The sequence below is a fragment of the Quercus suber genome, unplaced genomic scaffold (assembly GCF_002906115.3).
Source record: "Quercus suber isolate HL8 unplaced genomic scaffold, Cork oak 2.0 scaffold_837, whole genome shotgun sequence".
NCBI classification, from domain to species: Eukaryota; Viridiplantae; Streptophyta; class Magnoliopsida; order Fagales; family Fagaceae; genus Quercus; species Quercus suber.
Genome location: NW_027070267.1, coordinates 166,169 through 183,918, shown reverse-complemented (window position 1 = coordinate 183,918; position 17,750 = coordinate 166,169). Strand labels below are relative to the sequence as shown.

General features: G+C 33.6%; 1 pseudogene; it reads right to left on the bottom strand.

The window, feature by feature from the left end:
* Positions 1 to 5,737: 5,737 nt before the first annotated feature.
* LOC112027230 (ABC transporter B family member 27-like) overlaps positions 5,738 to 17,750 on the bottom strand; it is a 14,524-nt pseudogene continuing 2,511 nt past the window's right edge.

The following is a 17,750-nucleotide window of genomic DNA, read 5'->3' as shown; positions in this document are numbered from 1 at the left end:
GGTTTTTTTTTTTTTTTTTTTTTTTGTGCGTGCTGGATAAGAAAAAAAATTCTTTTGTTTAAAACTTTTTAAAGAGTCAAGTTGTTTGTTTTGGGTAAAATAGTTTGATTGGCCATAATTTATTTTTAGCTTTACTATTAATATATATTTTTTGTTGGGCTAATTTTTTTGGGTTTCTATATATATATATATATCTATATATTTTAGATATAATCTATTAATTTTTTATGGCTTTTGAAAGGTGAAAAATGCTAAAACTACATTAATTAACAAATTACTATTACCTATTAAAAAAAGAAACAAATTACTATTATGGTGAGTGGTTATTGGTAAGTAAAAAGTAATGTTATAGAATTTTTTTTTGCTATAATATTACTTTTAAAAAAATCGATGACATTGTTAGGGAGGGCACAGTGTACTTTTATTGATGACAATACTCTTAAAATTTATGTGCTAACCACATAGACGAATTGTGACACAAATTGCACTATTTCATGTGCATCAACATTACTTTTAAATGATACTCAAACGTGCGTGCATACATACCAAAAAAATAATAAAAAAAAACCTTCTAAGCCATCTTTTAGTTAGAGCCAAAAAGTAAGACAACGGTTAAATCCTAAAGTTTTATGGAATAATTAAGATATAAAAGTTTAAAAAAAATATATAATTCATTGACTAAGATTAAAAATAAATATTTAACTTTCAATTCACGTTCTCCTCCCAAAAAAAAAAAATTCAATTCACGTATTGCACGGTAGGATCAATAAATCTAGATCCACGTGAAGTTTTTTTTTTTTTTGAGAAAGAGATCCACGTGAAGTGACCATTTTAATTTTTGATTGATTGACGGCAGCTTTCAATGTACTTACTACGTAGTACATAGTTCACTTTGGCCTTTGCACGTTCATCGGTCACAGTCATGAGTCATCACCTCATAGGCTAGTTTTTTCTCAAAAAAAGAAGAAAAAACCTCATGGCGGTGAGTGAAAGTCTGCATTTCGTTGACCAAAAAAACGCGTGAATGTCTTTGAATAGTACAGTAGTGTAATTTGCTAGTTCTATTTTTTTTTAGTTTTGTAATTTCTGCTTGGAAGGATGCATAAATTTGTGATTAATTTTTGAGAGTTTTGTATGTAAAACTGCATCTTTCTGGTCATTGATCTTGTTTAGTGGCTAAAATGTATAATAGTTTACTTTTTTTACTTTAATTATCCCAATTTTTTAAGATGATACATTCTTTGTAGAAGGGAAGAAAAAAAAGGAATCAAGGTGAAAATTTCTAATCATAAAAAATACCCATAACTCTACTGATCTATAATCTATAATTTATAATATATATAAAGACAAAATCATTTGACTTTTAATTGGCCTCATAATTATGCCACATAAGCTATTAAAGTCTCATAATTTACACGTCACTATTCTTTTTTTAGATAGTTTCAACCTATAAGCAAATGAGATTCACAAAAATGAAGTCTTCAACTTCTGGTGAAAAATGAAATACGAAATAAAAGGAAAAAAATATGCAAATTAATTTATAGCATCCTTTTGTTAAGGAAATTTTAGTTTTACAAATTTGATCTTATAGCTAAGACTTTATAATTTATAGAGACACTCTTTTATTCTAAACAGGAGGGTGGGGGGGGGGGAGTGGATGAAATTTTACACTGATGTTGTTCAACAGAATGTAGCAATAATAAATGTTAGAGCTATAAAATTTAATTGGTGAGTAGTTATTAGTAAATAAAAAATGAATGTAGGTAGTGGATCTAGAAGATAACTAATAAGAATTTGTCACATCAAAAGTTTGTAAAAATATTGTAAAAAGTGTTTTTAGCATTACTCTATTTAGAATTACAGATAGGGTACACCCCTAATATGATCTAAATAGTGTTAATGAGCTCTAGCTCAGATCAAATGGTATCTCCCCCCTTTGTTGAGGTTATGGGTTCAATTCTCATTGGTGCATGTGAAACTTACCTAGGAGAGGGAAGAAGTCCCAAACAACTACATGCGTATATGAAGAGTACATGACTTGACTATTTTCTAAAAAAGTTAAATTTGTTGCACACAAATTATTTTATACACTCTCCACAAAAGAAATTGAAGTCACGATTTCTAACTTGTTGCACACACTATTTTACACACCCCAAAAGCAACTAGAAATCGTTACTTGAAATCAGGATTTTAGTTGCCTTTGGTGGTGTGTAATAGCCCCACTCTTTCTAAAAACTCTAATGTCTTATATATATATTAGAAACTAATGTCTTGTATATATAACTCTAGAATTATAGAAAGTATTACAAAATATTTCACAATTGTTACAATTGTTAAATGGCTAATTGTCCCAAACTGCATATGTATGTGAAGAGTGCATGACTTAACTATTTTCTAAAAATTCTAATGTCTTGTATATATAGCTCTAGAATTACAAAAAGTTTACAAAATATTTCATAACCGTTAAAGTGGCTAATTGTTAATGGTAGACAAAAAAAAAATGTATAAGAATCAGTAAAAATTTGTCAACTCAATTATTATGAAAAATATTGTGTTTGTAGCATTACTCTTTAATCTATCATATAAAAAAAAAAATTTTGATGCTTGCTTGAATAATAAGTTAATCACTTATATATACCCACACACTCAAATGGATTATTCCGAAGGGTATACATTTTAATGCCCTTCTAAATTTAGGATTAATAATTTTTTTTCTTTCACAAGAAAATAAAAGTAGAATATACCCATAAGTTAGGATAGAGTATGACATAGACATACACAATGATAGTTAAAATTATGCAATACCAATCGGCAACCACCAATTTGAATCAGCTGCGTATTCAAGCCAAGTTGATAGTGTCAGCATATGTGTTAGGGCCACCAATATTCCTTAATTGTTTAGAAAATCACATTTTTTGACCAAACGACTCTTGGAGCAATCTGTATATCAAATCTGGAAGGTAACAAGGTTTCTATACATGTTGTAAGATTAAGTACAAAAAGGTCTTAATAATCTTTTAAAACAAGAACATTTATGATTTCAAAGACAAATCATTACATAGGAGAAGCTAGTATGGGAATTCCAATCACAAGTGAACTCACTTCTAATGCAAGAGCATAACTAAAAGTTATTTCAATATTTCATTTTAGATTTTCAGTGGATAATTTCATATTGTAACGTAGTTATTTGTTTAGTTTGGATTGGTATTTGAGTTTGGTTAGGATTAGTAGTTTATCATTATCATTTGTTTAGGATTATTGGATTAGTATTTGAGATTGTTTAGGATTATCAGAATAGTATTTGAAATTGTTTAGGATTTGTTTAGGAGAGTTTATCCTTATCTTTGTGATTCCTGGAAGCTGCATATAAAGCTCCAGATGATTTCTTTTGTAAGACAGACTATGATTATTATTATTGAGATTATTTGCAGAGATTGCATAGTATTTGTTTGGTGGTGATTTCAAACACCTTAGGTGGGAAGCCTAAGGTTCTACGGTAGGACTAATCTAGGTGGGAAGCCTAGGTTGTCCTACATCAACTTGGTATCAGAGCCCAACCCGATCACCCCTTTCAACAACCCAAATTCACGACTGACAAACCACAGCCATACGCACCCTCAAAAAATAAATCAATCACCAAACATGCCATTACTCAAATACTTACCCCACGAGATTTGCAAACCAAAGCAACCCAATTTCCTACCTCACGAGATTTGCAAACCAGAACTTGAACCAATCCATACCATATACCCTCTTTGGCCACACAAATTCTTCATCCCAAAACCAACAAAAAAGTCCACTACTCCCCCAAAACCTATGACCCCAATCTGTGCCCAACTCTGAGGACTACCACCAGATCAAAAACAGAGAAAATAAATTCCACAAAAAAACAAAAAAAAAAAATTCAGATTCACAACTGCAGTCCACCAGATCAGAGACAGAGACAGAAGAGAGTTGAAAGCCAACACCAAATTGCCGATCCCACCAACAGAATGATGCCATCACACAACTCACTGTTGAAATGATCACCAACAACCGCTGCAGACATGCCATCACCATCGCTCCCACGATCTGACTCACTTGCTCCAATCTCCACCATTGCACACCACCGACAGTGAATGCCGATGAACCACGCTGCCTCTTCGCTGATGACTCTTACGAGCGCCAATCCCTTCTTTTTTTAATTTTCCTCTGTTTCTCGTTTCTTTAGCTTCCGAGTGTAATGTTTTAGTTTGACGTGCTACTGTTTCGCACTAGCAGGTTTTAGTTTTATATTTTGGTCTTTCTTTATGGTATTTCAAAAAAAAAAAAAGTCAAAGGCAGAAATGTTCCAACAGACACTAGAGTTCATTTACAAGCCACGCTCATCAAGCTCCACATAATGTTTAGTACAGAGCACCAGCCAAAGCCTAGATTACCAAGCCCATGTTCATTTTAGAGTGTTGAAAGTCTATTCCAGTGAATCATAGTAGTCTTAGAAGTGCGAATATTTGATGGACATCTAGATCCATGGACCCTCATCAGATGCTAATAAGGTTAGGTTTGCCAGGTTGAAATTGAGGAGTAGAGCTAGAGACTTTTGGCGTAGTATCAAGAATCATCACAAAGGAAGGAGCAAGCCTGCCATAACTGATTGGAATGAAATGAAACAAATACTTAGAGAGGAATATGTTCCCCAATGCTATCAAGAGAATTATCAACCTCAATCCTCTCATGGGAATTTTCGACACCACAGAGACAGTATTCAGCAAGAAAACACCTCATCCTTCCATCAAGAACTCACTGTCATAGCTCAAGACTTAAGAAAAATAATGGTTTTGCTAGACTCTTCTACTCAGAAAAAGGATGCTCAGGTTCCACCAAAGACTAATGTTGAAATAGAGGTACAAGTGCCAATAGATGATGTTTCAACATTCATGTAGCAAGAAGAACCTATTATAGAGTCTACACAAGAAGAGAAATTTCAACAAGTGAGCAAAGATGTAGAGGGTGCACTTGAAGTGGAGGTTGATTATGATGAAAGTGGTACTGAGCACGTTAGGATCCATGAGGTTGATGAACATCTACAAGTTGTTGAAGTCCAAAAGGTTGATACTATGGTTCAAGGTAAAATTGTGCCTGTTCAACACATTGATTTTGTGTTTCCAGAGGAGTTCTATGGTGTCATGGAATTGAAGGTTATTCTACTCTCAATGCTTCCTAGGGTGATTTCTGATCTGAAGGAAGTATTAAGTACCAAAGTCTTAATTCTTCATCACTACAAAACTCGAGGTCGAGTTTTCTTAAACCAGGGGAGTATAATGTAGGAGCATAACCAAAAGTTATTTCAATATTTCATTTTAGATTTTCAGTAGATAATTTTAGATTGTAACGTAGTTATTTGTTTAGTTTGGATTGGTATTTGAGTTTGGTTAGGATTAGTAGTTTATCATTATAATTTGTTTAGGATTATTGGATTAGTATTTGAGATTGTTTAGGATTATCAAATTAGTATTTGAAATTGTTTAAGATTTGTTTAAGAGAGTTTATCCTTATCTTTGTAATTCCTAGAAGCTGCATATAAAGCTCCAGATGATTTCTTTTGTAAGACAGACTATGATTATTATTATTGAGATTATTTGCAGAGATTGCATAGTATTTGTTTGGCGGTGATTCCAAACACTTTAGGTGGGAAGCCTAAGGTTCTACGGTAGGACTAATCTAGGTGGGAAGCCTAGGTTGTCCTACATCAACTTCTAACTGAGTTTTGTAGTCTTAGACTACAGTTCAGTTTTGGGGACTTGTAATTGCCGCCTCACTAATGCAGTGTAAATTCCATCCTGGCTGAGTAGCTCATCATGGGTGCCACTTTCGGCTATCTGACCATCTGATATAACTGCAACAGTGTCTGCACTTTGGACAGTTGAAAGCCGGTGTGCTATGACAAGAACAGTCTTTCCCCGCATCAGAGAATCCATGGCATCCTATAGGTTGCATGAGAATTGGTTAATATGTTTGATAATGAACGAAATAAAACTTAGAATTATAGGCAGACAAAATCAGCATATTTTGTAGCTCTGTTCTCTCTCTTCTTTCCCTGAATTTTCTTTTCTTTTTCTCCCTTATAGGAGAGAGATGAAATGTGGTTTAATACCTATAATTACTCCTTGGCACCGTCAACTTAAAGCAGTACATTCCAATGTACAACAACTGTATATTTTGTAATGAAAGGCCAATGGCAAGGAGTAGCTTCGAACATGCAACTTATAGCATTATTGGGAACAAGTTCAATGCTCACACTATATAAATCATTCTTGCTACATGTCATTGGCAGAGAATGCATTTTTATTTTCTTGATGAGACTGGATAGTAGGTAAATCCAAAAGGAGAAAGTGGAGGGGTATGCTAGAAGAACAGCAACAATGATGAATGGTTGGGCAGGAAGAAACTGGTGGTGCTTTAGAGGGGAAAGCTATAAGAGACTTTGAATCTTACAGAATCAAATATCTAATCTAATATAAAATATAAAAGCAGAGAGAATGTTCAATTTTGAACATCTTAAAGTGCCTCACGTTACACCAAATCACATCACTAACTTTGCACAAACATAAATCCTACAATTAAAAGTCTTCTATTAACCTAACATTGCACAAATATTAGTCCTGCAGCTAAAGGACTTCAATTTACCAAGCTTTGCATAAATATTAGTCCTACCTCTATTCTGCCTCGTATGCTTCACATAGTTTGAAGCTTTAACAAGTTGCCCATGGATGATGGGATTGTTTCGAGGTAAGTCCATCTTTAAGCCAAGATACCTCAGCTCAATCAAATTTCCAAAGGTGCTGGGCAATTGCGGACAGAATATTCAGTGAGACACTGATGACAAAAACAATAACAAAATTGCTGTCCCAGTGACTGTCAGATTATTCCCTTTGTCCCGAATTGCTGGGGTTAGTTATGGATCCTCAATTAGACAAAGACTACCATAAAACTTATTTTGAGTCACTAGTTGTCCCAGTGACTGTTGGATTATTCACAACCATCATTGTGATATTGGAATGCAAGTTGAAAGGTCAGGATAGCCTAATAATTTTTCTTCTTTCTTGATGTTATTTTCTAATGAAAGGTATTTTTTCATTTGCTATTGTTTGATAAGACACAAATAATTAACAAAAAGAACCAAAGCTTGGAAATTTTGGACATCAAAAACTCTCTATGTCCTGCAAAAATAAAGTTAGTACTGTCCAAATGGATGATTTACTTAAATCTGCTGATCTCACCTGAACAAGGTATTCACTCTTAGCATCTAGAGCACTAGTGGCTTCATCCAATAGCAAAACCCTTGTGATGAGTCCATAAAAACCATTAAGGTCGTCCACCTTAATAGACGATAATTGCATCATTAGTGGGTCATCAAAGAAAGATGAGTAACCGCTCAACACATTCAATAAAGACCATCAAAGGTCTTAAACTCTCCCATCAAGACAAAGATCGTTACGATTAGGGTAATAATTACCATCATTTATGTCCAACGGCTACCTAAGTCACCTATAAAAGAAACAATCTGTCCATTTGCTAAGGTATGTCAAAAACCACTATAAAATGCTATATATAGTAGAAAAGATATGGGTTGATACTAACTTAAGCATCGGAGGCTCTCCCACCGAGTACAATCCAGTGGTCTCTTCAATTAACTCTCTTTATCTTGCAGATCCTTCAAGATCGTCTAAAGCTTCGGATTGGACGAGTAATCCAACTGACGATTTTGGCATCATTAGTTTGGCGCCGTCTGTGGGAAAGATTAGCCATTAAGCTCTTCCTACAATAAAGGGTTACTCTTTTCAATTTGGAGTAATGGACGCTGAAGTGTAGTGCCAAATAACCCAAGATATCACTCCAATCAAGGAATCCTCCCATCTGAATCTCTAATACACTACTGGAGCACCTTCATTGTTTTGTTGGTGAAGGACACATGTAAAGAAAAAATCCTTCTCATAAATGAATGGTAAATGGATGCATTCCATGGGCTAACCCACTAATCTGTCCATTGAGTACAATCGCTCAGGTATGTTTAACGGCTTGATTCTCCTTATAGTAATATTTTTATTTGGTAGAATTACGTATTGCCTAAGATCTTAAAGTTTTACTGTTTAGGTGACTCAAAATAAGGCATAAACTTTTCTCGGAAACAATTACATTATAGCTATCAAATCGTGTACTTACAATTTGGTATTGCATAACTTAATTTTAGGTAAGTCTTCTAGAAAATTTGCTTAAAAAGGAATGCCTCCAAATAAGCATAGCACCTATTAAAGAGGTCAACTATAGAGATAATAGATACATATATGACAATTCAAATTCTTTTAGAAACTTACCATAATGGTTGGTACGCTAAAAATAGTGAATGATTTCACAAGAATAGTTTTAATCTCATATTACTTGTTTCAAATAATTACAGAAATCACAAGAAATACACTTATCCAAAAGAGGGTTAAAATATTTGTACAACTATGAAGTTTAAGAATCTAAAGCCTATACACGAAACACACTATAAATATATAGTAAAAGAAAGAGGAATAAAAAATATTCATGGCCAAATACCGGCAAAGTATTATGATCTTGAATCCAATTTATGGCCATTAGAAAGGGTTTTATTACCTTTCCTAATATTGTAACAGACCGTTTGTGTCTTTAATTGATATTTTGATAACATCCTAGTTGATATTCAAGCATTATCGCTTTTTATATCACTACTTTTCTTTCCTAATACATCTTGCTAAGATAGGAAAGATGGAAGCCAAGGATTATTGCTTTGCCAAAGATAATAAATATTAACTTTCTACATTTGAAAAAAGTAAAACCGAAATTTACTATCTTAATAAAATTATAGTGTGTCATAATTCTAAGCAGTAAAAAGGCATATTGGAATCTTATTGCCTGTCCAAAAAAAAAAAACTGCTTTAGGTATTAAACCCGAAGTTATTCAATTTCAATTTTTGAAGTTAAAGAATTTTTGGATAAAGAAAGTTAGTGAATACTCCTATATATTTTTACCTTTTACAGTTAGTTTCCTAATAGAAATTAATTTTATAAATGCTCCTTAGAGCAGTCAATAAAATGTATAAAACGTTATATGTTTTTACTTCCAAAGTGGTCAATATCATTAGATATAAGATGGTTTAAAAAATACGATAATGGCATTATTTTTGGGTCAAAGGATCCAGTTATTCAAGGAATGCAAGTTTGTAAAATTTCATAATTCAAAAATCATTAGAATTTATGCCAGTATACGTAAAGATATTATTTAGTATCAGTACATTTCTTCTTGAAATAAATTCCATCATCGTTACTAAGATATGAAATTTTATGTCTTTGAATGTTCCACCATAGAATGAACAAAGTTTACTATTCAAACTTTTCCATGTGTAATTACATGTTACTTTGACTTTGAGAATGGAGAATTTAAATCGTTCCATTTATACATCCCACCATATGGTTTCATGAAAACTTTAGTGATATCTATATGTTTATGCATCATGATTTCATAAATTGAGCCATTATTTTAGTGCTCAATATGAACTAAATTACACTTCTTTTGTTTTATACACACATACATATTTGTGTTACATAGTCACTTGAAGGGATATTGTGCTAAAGACTATGTCATGGACACATCAACATATACTGTCCTTAAAAATAAGCAAATAATTCAAACATTTGTGGTTAATATTATTTATGCTTGATAATATAGCTCTAAATCTAACACTTTGTGTAGTAAGAGCACATTATAGTACAACAACTAGACTGACTACTATACATATATTCCTTAAGCTCATAGGATTAAGAATGAGAACTTGTTAAGAGAGCCTGCCAAGAAGAAGATCAAAGTTTTGTCCCTTGACACTTTAAAGAAGCGTATAGTCAGTAGCTTTTGTATTCATATATCATAGTATACTTCTCTATGATTCACGTTTAGTTCACTTTGTCAAAAAATATCTGTTATAGTTCAACATGCAACTTACCTATTTGGATATTGTCATTCCTAACAAATTGCAGCAAGCATTATTGAGGTGACTCATTTTGAGTACACAATTAAAGCTAAGATTAAGCCCCAAGAAAGAAATATACGGGTTCAAACCATTATAGATCATTCCTTTGGTTATCATCAAACAAACGACTGCAGCCTTCATGTTTGAATGGGGGCAAACCCTTTGGTCGTCTTCAGATACCAAGGACAACAACGATAAAAGAACTCAAGATGACCTTCGTCCTTTGAGAAATGAAATATAGCCTTGGAGTGACCTCGACAAATTACAACAATGTGGCCCAGTTCTCATCCCTTCAAATGAATGAAGCAAGAGAGATCTAGGCCTTCAACATGAAATATCATGTTAAGCTTAACAAAAAAGATCTCAAAGGAGGAGAACTCGTCAAGGAGACTTCAATAGTAAAAAGATTGATGTACGTGTCAAAATAGTATCGAGATTTAAGGTCTTTTATTAAGGTAACTCATTTCTTTCTTTCTTTTTAATTATCCATGCGGGAGATTATTTCATTGAAGCCAAACAAATATCAAGCTTCCATAATTATTACAAATGTGTATGTAGAACATGCTGAAAATATTGCTATAAAATTGTTACAACTATCACAATCAATATGACTATATTATTAGTAGCATATGTTTCATCATCATGAATCTGAGAAGTTCTTTTAAGTTTCCTAAACTTAAAATGCTAGATGATCGTGTTCACAATATGCTCATGAATTTAAGTCTCAATAAATTTCCGCTATCTCCATCAACTCACCAAAATCTTCTTAAATTGCTTTAAAAATCATATACGGTGCAAGCACCTAACAAAGACCAATTTAAAGAAGCATATAGTCAAATAGCTTCAATTTTTATACTTTTCTATGATTCATATAAAATGCACTTCGTCTTATATAGCATGCAATTGCACAGTTGTACATTGTCATGCAGCTAGCACTATTGAAGTGACTTAAGCATACAATTAAGGAAGAAAGAAGAGGAAATTGCTATTACAAACGGCAATGACCATAGTCATTAAAGTACACTTTTTTTTTTTTTTTTTTTTTTTGGTTCCAATCACAATAGACCATTCCTCTAGTTGTCAAAAAATGAGAATTGTACCTTTCACGTTTGAACGGGGGCAAAAACGTGGCCTAGTTTTTACGCCTTCCAAAAAAAAAAAAATTGAAGCAAAAGAAATCTAGGCCTTTGACATGAAGTATCATGTCGGGCTTAAAAAAAAAAAAAAATCTTGAAAAGAGAAGAGCTCGTCATCCTAAAAAGGGAAGAGCTTGTCAAGAAGATCTCAGCAATAAAAAACTCAAGGTATGTGACAAAATAATATCGTCATTTAAGGTAACACATTTATCTCTGTCTCTTTTATATTCTTTTATAAAAATTTACACCTAGTAAGGTTTCATGCAAAAATGTATGCATTACTAAACAAATCACAAAAGAGGTAAAACTCTAAGATTACAAGGAAATAAGAAAAAGGTTCACCTAGGCTATTGGTAACTTATTATTCATATATGAATTGTTCTAAAATTCTTGTTTAACTAAGTCTTGGCAAGTACATGTGCTACTTAATGCAGATATCAATATAGCCTTAAGAGCATCAAGGAATCTTTCCAGCAACAAGTGACAAGATTCCTTAAATGGATGTAAGTCACAAAAAAACGGCTAAGTGATAAGATTCCGCCAAGACGGATGTAAATCACTAACGAAGCCTAAGTGACAAGATTCCTTAAATGGATGTAAGTCAACAAAAAATGGCTAAGTGATAAGATTCCGCCAAGACGGATATAAATCACTGACGAAGCCTAAGTGACAAGATTCCTTAAATAGATGTAAGTCACCAAAAAATGGCTAAGTGATAAAATTTCGCCAAGACGGATGTAAATCACTGATGAAACCTAAGTGACAAAATTTCTTAAATGGATGTTAGTAAAAAAAAAAAAAAAATGCTAAGTGATAAAATTCCGCTCAAACGGATGTAAATCACTAACAAAGCCTAAGTGATAAGAGTCCTTAAATGGATGTAAGTCACCAAAAAAAAAAAAAAAAGACAAGATTCCACTAGATCGATGTAAATCATTGATGAAGTCTAAATGACAAAACTTCGTAACTGGATGTATGTCACCAAAAAGTGGCTAAGTGACTAAATACCCTTACACGAGTGTAAGCAGACAAGGATTCTCACACAAACGCAAGTCACACACAAATCAAGAATATCAAATGTAACAACCAGAGACTGAATGAAAGAAGAAGCATCGAAGTGATAAAAAATGGTCGTCTAAAGAAATTAGCTTGCTCTTCAGCAGTGATAAAAAATGGTCGTCCAAAAAAATTAGCTCACTTTCAAGATCAAGCAATGGTCCTTCGAACGTTCAAAAAGACATTCAAAAGGCAAATACTAAGAAGTCATCACAAAAATACTACCATTCTTGAAGAAGAAAGTAATTGAAGATAAAGAAGTCCAAATCTAAATAAGTCTAGAACATTCCCTAAGCCTGACCAGCATAAAGCAAAATTAGACTTGGGAATGGGGGGTAACTGATGAGTCCATAAAAACCATTAAGGTTGTCCACCTTAATAGACGATAATTGCATCATTAGTGGGTCATCAAAGAAAGATGAGTAACCGCTCAACACATTCAATATAGACCATCAAAGGTCTTAAATTCTCCCATCAAGACAAAGATCTTTACGATTAGGGTAATAATCACCATCTTTTATGTCCAACGGCTACCTAAGTCACCTATAAAAGAGACAATCTGTCCATTTGCTAAGGTATGTCAAAAACCACTACAAAATGCTATATATAGTAGAAAAGATATGGGTTGATACTAACTTAAGTATCGGAGGCTCTCCTACCGGGTACAATCCGGTGATTTCTTCGATCAACTCTCTTTATCTTGCAAATCCTTCAAGATCATCTAAAGTTTCGGATTGGACGAGTGATGCAACTGACGATTTTGGCATCATCACCTTGGATTCATTAGGAGAGCTCTTGCAATTGCTACTCATTGTTTCTGGCCTCCTGACAGCCTCAATCCACGTTCTCCAACAACAGTTTTATACCTTTCTGGAAACTTTTCTATGAATTCATGTGCATTAGCCATTTTCTAGAATATTTATCACTTTATCAGTATACAAAAATAGAGTAAATAAAAATAGAAGATGTTCATTTGTTCAGAAGGAATGAAAAAAAAAAAAAAAAGATTGAAACTCACAGCTACAGTTTCTATATCAGTTGAGCTAGCATTTTCATTGAACCCGTAGGCAATGTTTTCTTCCACAAAACAATTGAAAAGAACAGGCTCCCGGCTCACAATACTTATCTGAAAAGTATAGAAAAGTAGGGTGTCAAAGAAATCTCGTGATTCTAATATTATCAACTCTAATCCGAAGGCTATTTTATAGGGGATTTTAGAGGAGCTAAGTCCCTTTACCAAATCCTATTATATCATAAGCAGAAAATTATTTTGAAACTAAAATTACCTTGTTGTGAAGATATTCATGTGATATTTCTACCAGGGGAACCTGACGTAGGACAACCACAAACAACAATAGAATAAAAAAAGATAAACCCTAGGAGTCAGCACCTAGGGGTTGCTTAGAGTCAGCACCAAGCAAAACTGAAGTCGGCACTTGTGAAAAGAAAACACATTCTTAATAATTCTCAAAACTGTTTTACAGTAATCCCAAAAAGTGTTTAAATAGCTAACAATAAAAATGCATAAAGAAACCCTAATTATTAAATACTAGGACTTGCTTAAACTTAAGCCTAATAACTAATAGGCTCCATCCATAAGGCCACAGATTGAGCTGTCTTCTTTTTGTTCTTCCTCCTATATGTGCGTGTAATTGGGGGCTTATACCTCGTGTCCGCACCAAAACCCCATTTAGCAAAATCTTTCCCTTGAGAGGGTCATAGAACCTCTCAATTAAGTTGGCTATTGTCGTCTGCAATACAAAATTAAATAATTTTAACATTCTACACAAGTCAAATTTGCTGTACTCATTTGACAAAGAGGAAAAAAATGATGATTTTAGAGCCTTAGACATGCTCTAATCGTTGAAAGACCACCAAGAGGGGAAAAAAATGAAAATGATAAGGATAATAACATTACTTTTCCACCACCACTTGGACGAACAAGAGCAACTTTTGAACCAGGCCTCAGTTTTAATGTTATACCCTGCAATTGAAACAATGGTTGTAGATAAAGTCACAAGGTGAAAAATGTTAGAAGTCTTGTATGCTTACTATTCCAATGTTGATAAATGAAGAAAATCATAAAAACACTCATACTATGCTAAGAAAGTTCTTACATGGGTTCAAATGTTAATGACCCATTAGATAGGAAAGACATACAAAGAAGATAAATTCTTTCACAACTCAAGCCAAAGAAAGACTTCAGGGCAACAAACAAGAGTCAAATTGAATCTTAGAATTAATGTTACATTAACACAGTCAAAGTACATAGGTAAATTGATGACATCATCTAGTTGGCAAGAAAACATTTCTTAGTATTAGTGCTCATCATTTTCAAGTTCGCAGCGTAATGTAATTAAGAAAAACCGCTACCTTGAGAACCATATGACTTGGGCGAGAAGGGTAAGCAAACCAGACATCATCTAATTCCACATCTCCATCTGGATCTCTACCATCAAAGCCACAACATTACAGATAAGAATTTAACTTTAATCTCAACTGGAGAATGAAAATATGAGATAGTGTACTTATTGCCCAATGGTCTACTGCTTTTAAGCGTAAGAATGTATCAGAGTAAATAGATGATTAATAGTAATTTTTAAGGTATTATTTCCCAAATCAAGGGTTATGGTGTGTAAAAGAGAGGGAAAGGGACCCCCAGGGAGAGGGGTGGGGGATGTAAAGTAACTGACCCTATGGGGCACTTATCTCCTGCTGTTGGCATGGATGAGACACGATCCAGGAGCTGAAAAACTCTCCTGCTTGCTTCTGCAGCTTTCATTGCTGTTGTATACAATCCTGATATAGAGGATACTGAGGATCCAACTGCAGACACAGAAATTTCACAATTTTGTAAATTTTTAGTAGCTATAAAGCTTTCAAAGAGAGAAATAAAAGAGGCAGTCACAGGCAACAAAAACAATGATATTGAAAACATGAAGGGTTTGGCTTAGAAGATTGGTTTATCATAACCCATAATATTCAGATATGGTGATTATCACCTCTTTCAAAGTAGAGCAGAAACACAATTCACGTTACTGTTTATCAAACTGGATTACTGGAACAGCCTCTTAAGTCTTAAGAGGCTAAGAATTTTTTGAAAATTTCCCAAGCTTCAAAACTAAATTTGAAAACGTTTTGTCCCTTACAGGCACAATTTACAGGGTATAAACAATGAGGGAAGCACCTGTAAGGCTATAAAGAATGAAGGATGTAAGAGAGCCTGCAGTCATGGTGCCTTTTATTGTCAAGTAAGCTCCATAAACCACCACTACGATGACAGATAATGTTGATGCTGCATTTAGCCCTCCAAAAAATAGACCAACTACTCTCTGTATCAGAAAAGGCAAGCCTTAAAAGCTTTAGGATTTTTCTCAAATATTCATAACTAGGAAATGCACTCACAGCTTCCAATGAGAGAGAGAGAGAGCGAGATAAACTAATCAAGACAATCACAGCTTGTCTGAGACCAAGGTTCAGTGTCTCATCAACTTTTTCTGAGTAGAGACTGCATAAGCTTCTTGAGCAAAAGATCTGACTGTCCGAATGGCCCCAAAAGATTCCTAAAAATCAATATTGCACAGGAAAAACAAACAAGTTAGAATTAAAAAAAAATTGAGTAACAACTTTCCTAATAATGAGTTACTTGCCTGTTTAACTTGTATAGAACTAAATATTATTAACAAATTGCATAGGGTAAAAGTACAAAGAATCCATGCAGATCAGTTCAGAATTTCTTGTGAGTTAACTTCTTTCCTATTTTCATCTTCTTTAATTATTTGTTACCTCAACTATCATAACTCTTCTTGTGAACCTATGATTTCTATCTCAATGGAGTTAAATTGGAAATTTGCTCCCAATTCCCTCCGTGGATTGAATTCAAGAATACATCTAAGTAGCTCCTATATCCTTCATTACTTATTGAAAAATAGTAAAAAGGTAGCTCCTATATCTTTCCTTAATATAGTGTTCCCTTAATATAACTCTTTGATGCAATTAACAAAGTAAAGTCTTTGCTTTTCCTTCCCCTTATCGTAGGCTTAGCAAGTTTTAAATATCCTTCTCCCTCTCCTTCAAACTACCTTTCCATGCAATTCATCAAATCTTAAATCTAAACTCTCAAACTTCCATTCTGACTTCCTTTTTGCCACTTTGTATTCTTCCAAAAACAACTATTTACGCAATAGGAATCTAAAAATATAAAAAATGGATGTTTCCAGTGCCATTCATTAAGCAATTAAAAAATTGATAAATAGCAATATAACGTTCATATTTTGCTTACAAACCTCTGCAATTGAGGCAGATACTGCAGCTGCAGCTTGAGTTGAATGTGAAAGTTCACGAAGATAGCGCCCAAATTTTCGTACAGCAACCGAAATGATTGGCACTAAGGCCAAAGCCAACACTAAATAGGAAGAAGAATACAATAAGAAAAATAATCACTAGACTAAATGAGCATTACTCAAAGAAAATAAAATCACTTACATGTTAATTTCCATGAAGATGAGAACATGAAGCCAATGCCGATAAATGCAGTTGTTAGATTTCGGAGTGCCTCAGAAAGATTGGTAGTGGCTGCATTCTTTATGATTTGTGTGTCTTCAGATAGCCTGCTTAGTAGTTCCCCCGTTCGAGTAACATCAAAGAATGCTATTTCCTATTGAACCATGCAGCATCAACCGCACCAAATGGTATTTAGAGTTCCACAGCAATACTAATAAGATAATTATAGTAACTTGATAATTATTGACTTCCACTGTTCCTAATACAGCTCTCACACTAAAGAAGTTATTCACAGTTTGAATATGCTTCCAGCATGATGATATTGATATAAAACCCAAAAGACCAACTGTATAGTGGTTTAGAAATGGATATACATTGTGTAAGTTTCTATATGTACTTTTGCAATTCTGTGTATTTTTATCTCACAGGGAGCGTTCCAGTTTTACAGGTTCGAGAACTAATGGATCTAACCTGATTGATAAGGTGACTGAATAAGTCCTTTCTCAAACGAGCTACAACTCTTTCACTAGCAGAAGCAAACAACCATGCTCGAAGTGCTGTGCACAGTGAACTAAAAAAACGACGGTCAATTATCATTAAACAACATAAGCTAATATAGGCTCTTAAAATTTGATACAAGGACAATAATCTTGAGATGGTTATTTCAAAAATTTTATTATTATCATCCTTTTCAAGCCATCATATATGATAGCCAATTCAGCAATGCTTAACATTCTCCATAATTGGCAGAAAGCATGTTACAGCTAGGAAATGCAGTTAATAGAGATCTTGTTGAATTGGTGGGTTATTGGATTATAAATGTTTTCATTTTCTGGTGCTAGGCTTTAAATTATAGTTATGTGAGCAGGAGAAGTCTGAAAAAGAAATTAGGTTATTAGAAGTTCTAAGAATTTGTACTTATCTATTTCTGGTTGGAAGAAAATTGAGATTCTTGCCTCTGTATTTCTAATTTGGTGAAGGCATCACTGTATTAATAGCTCTTCCTTGTTTTGGCATTATGAAAGTT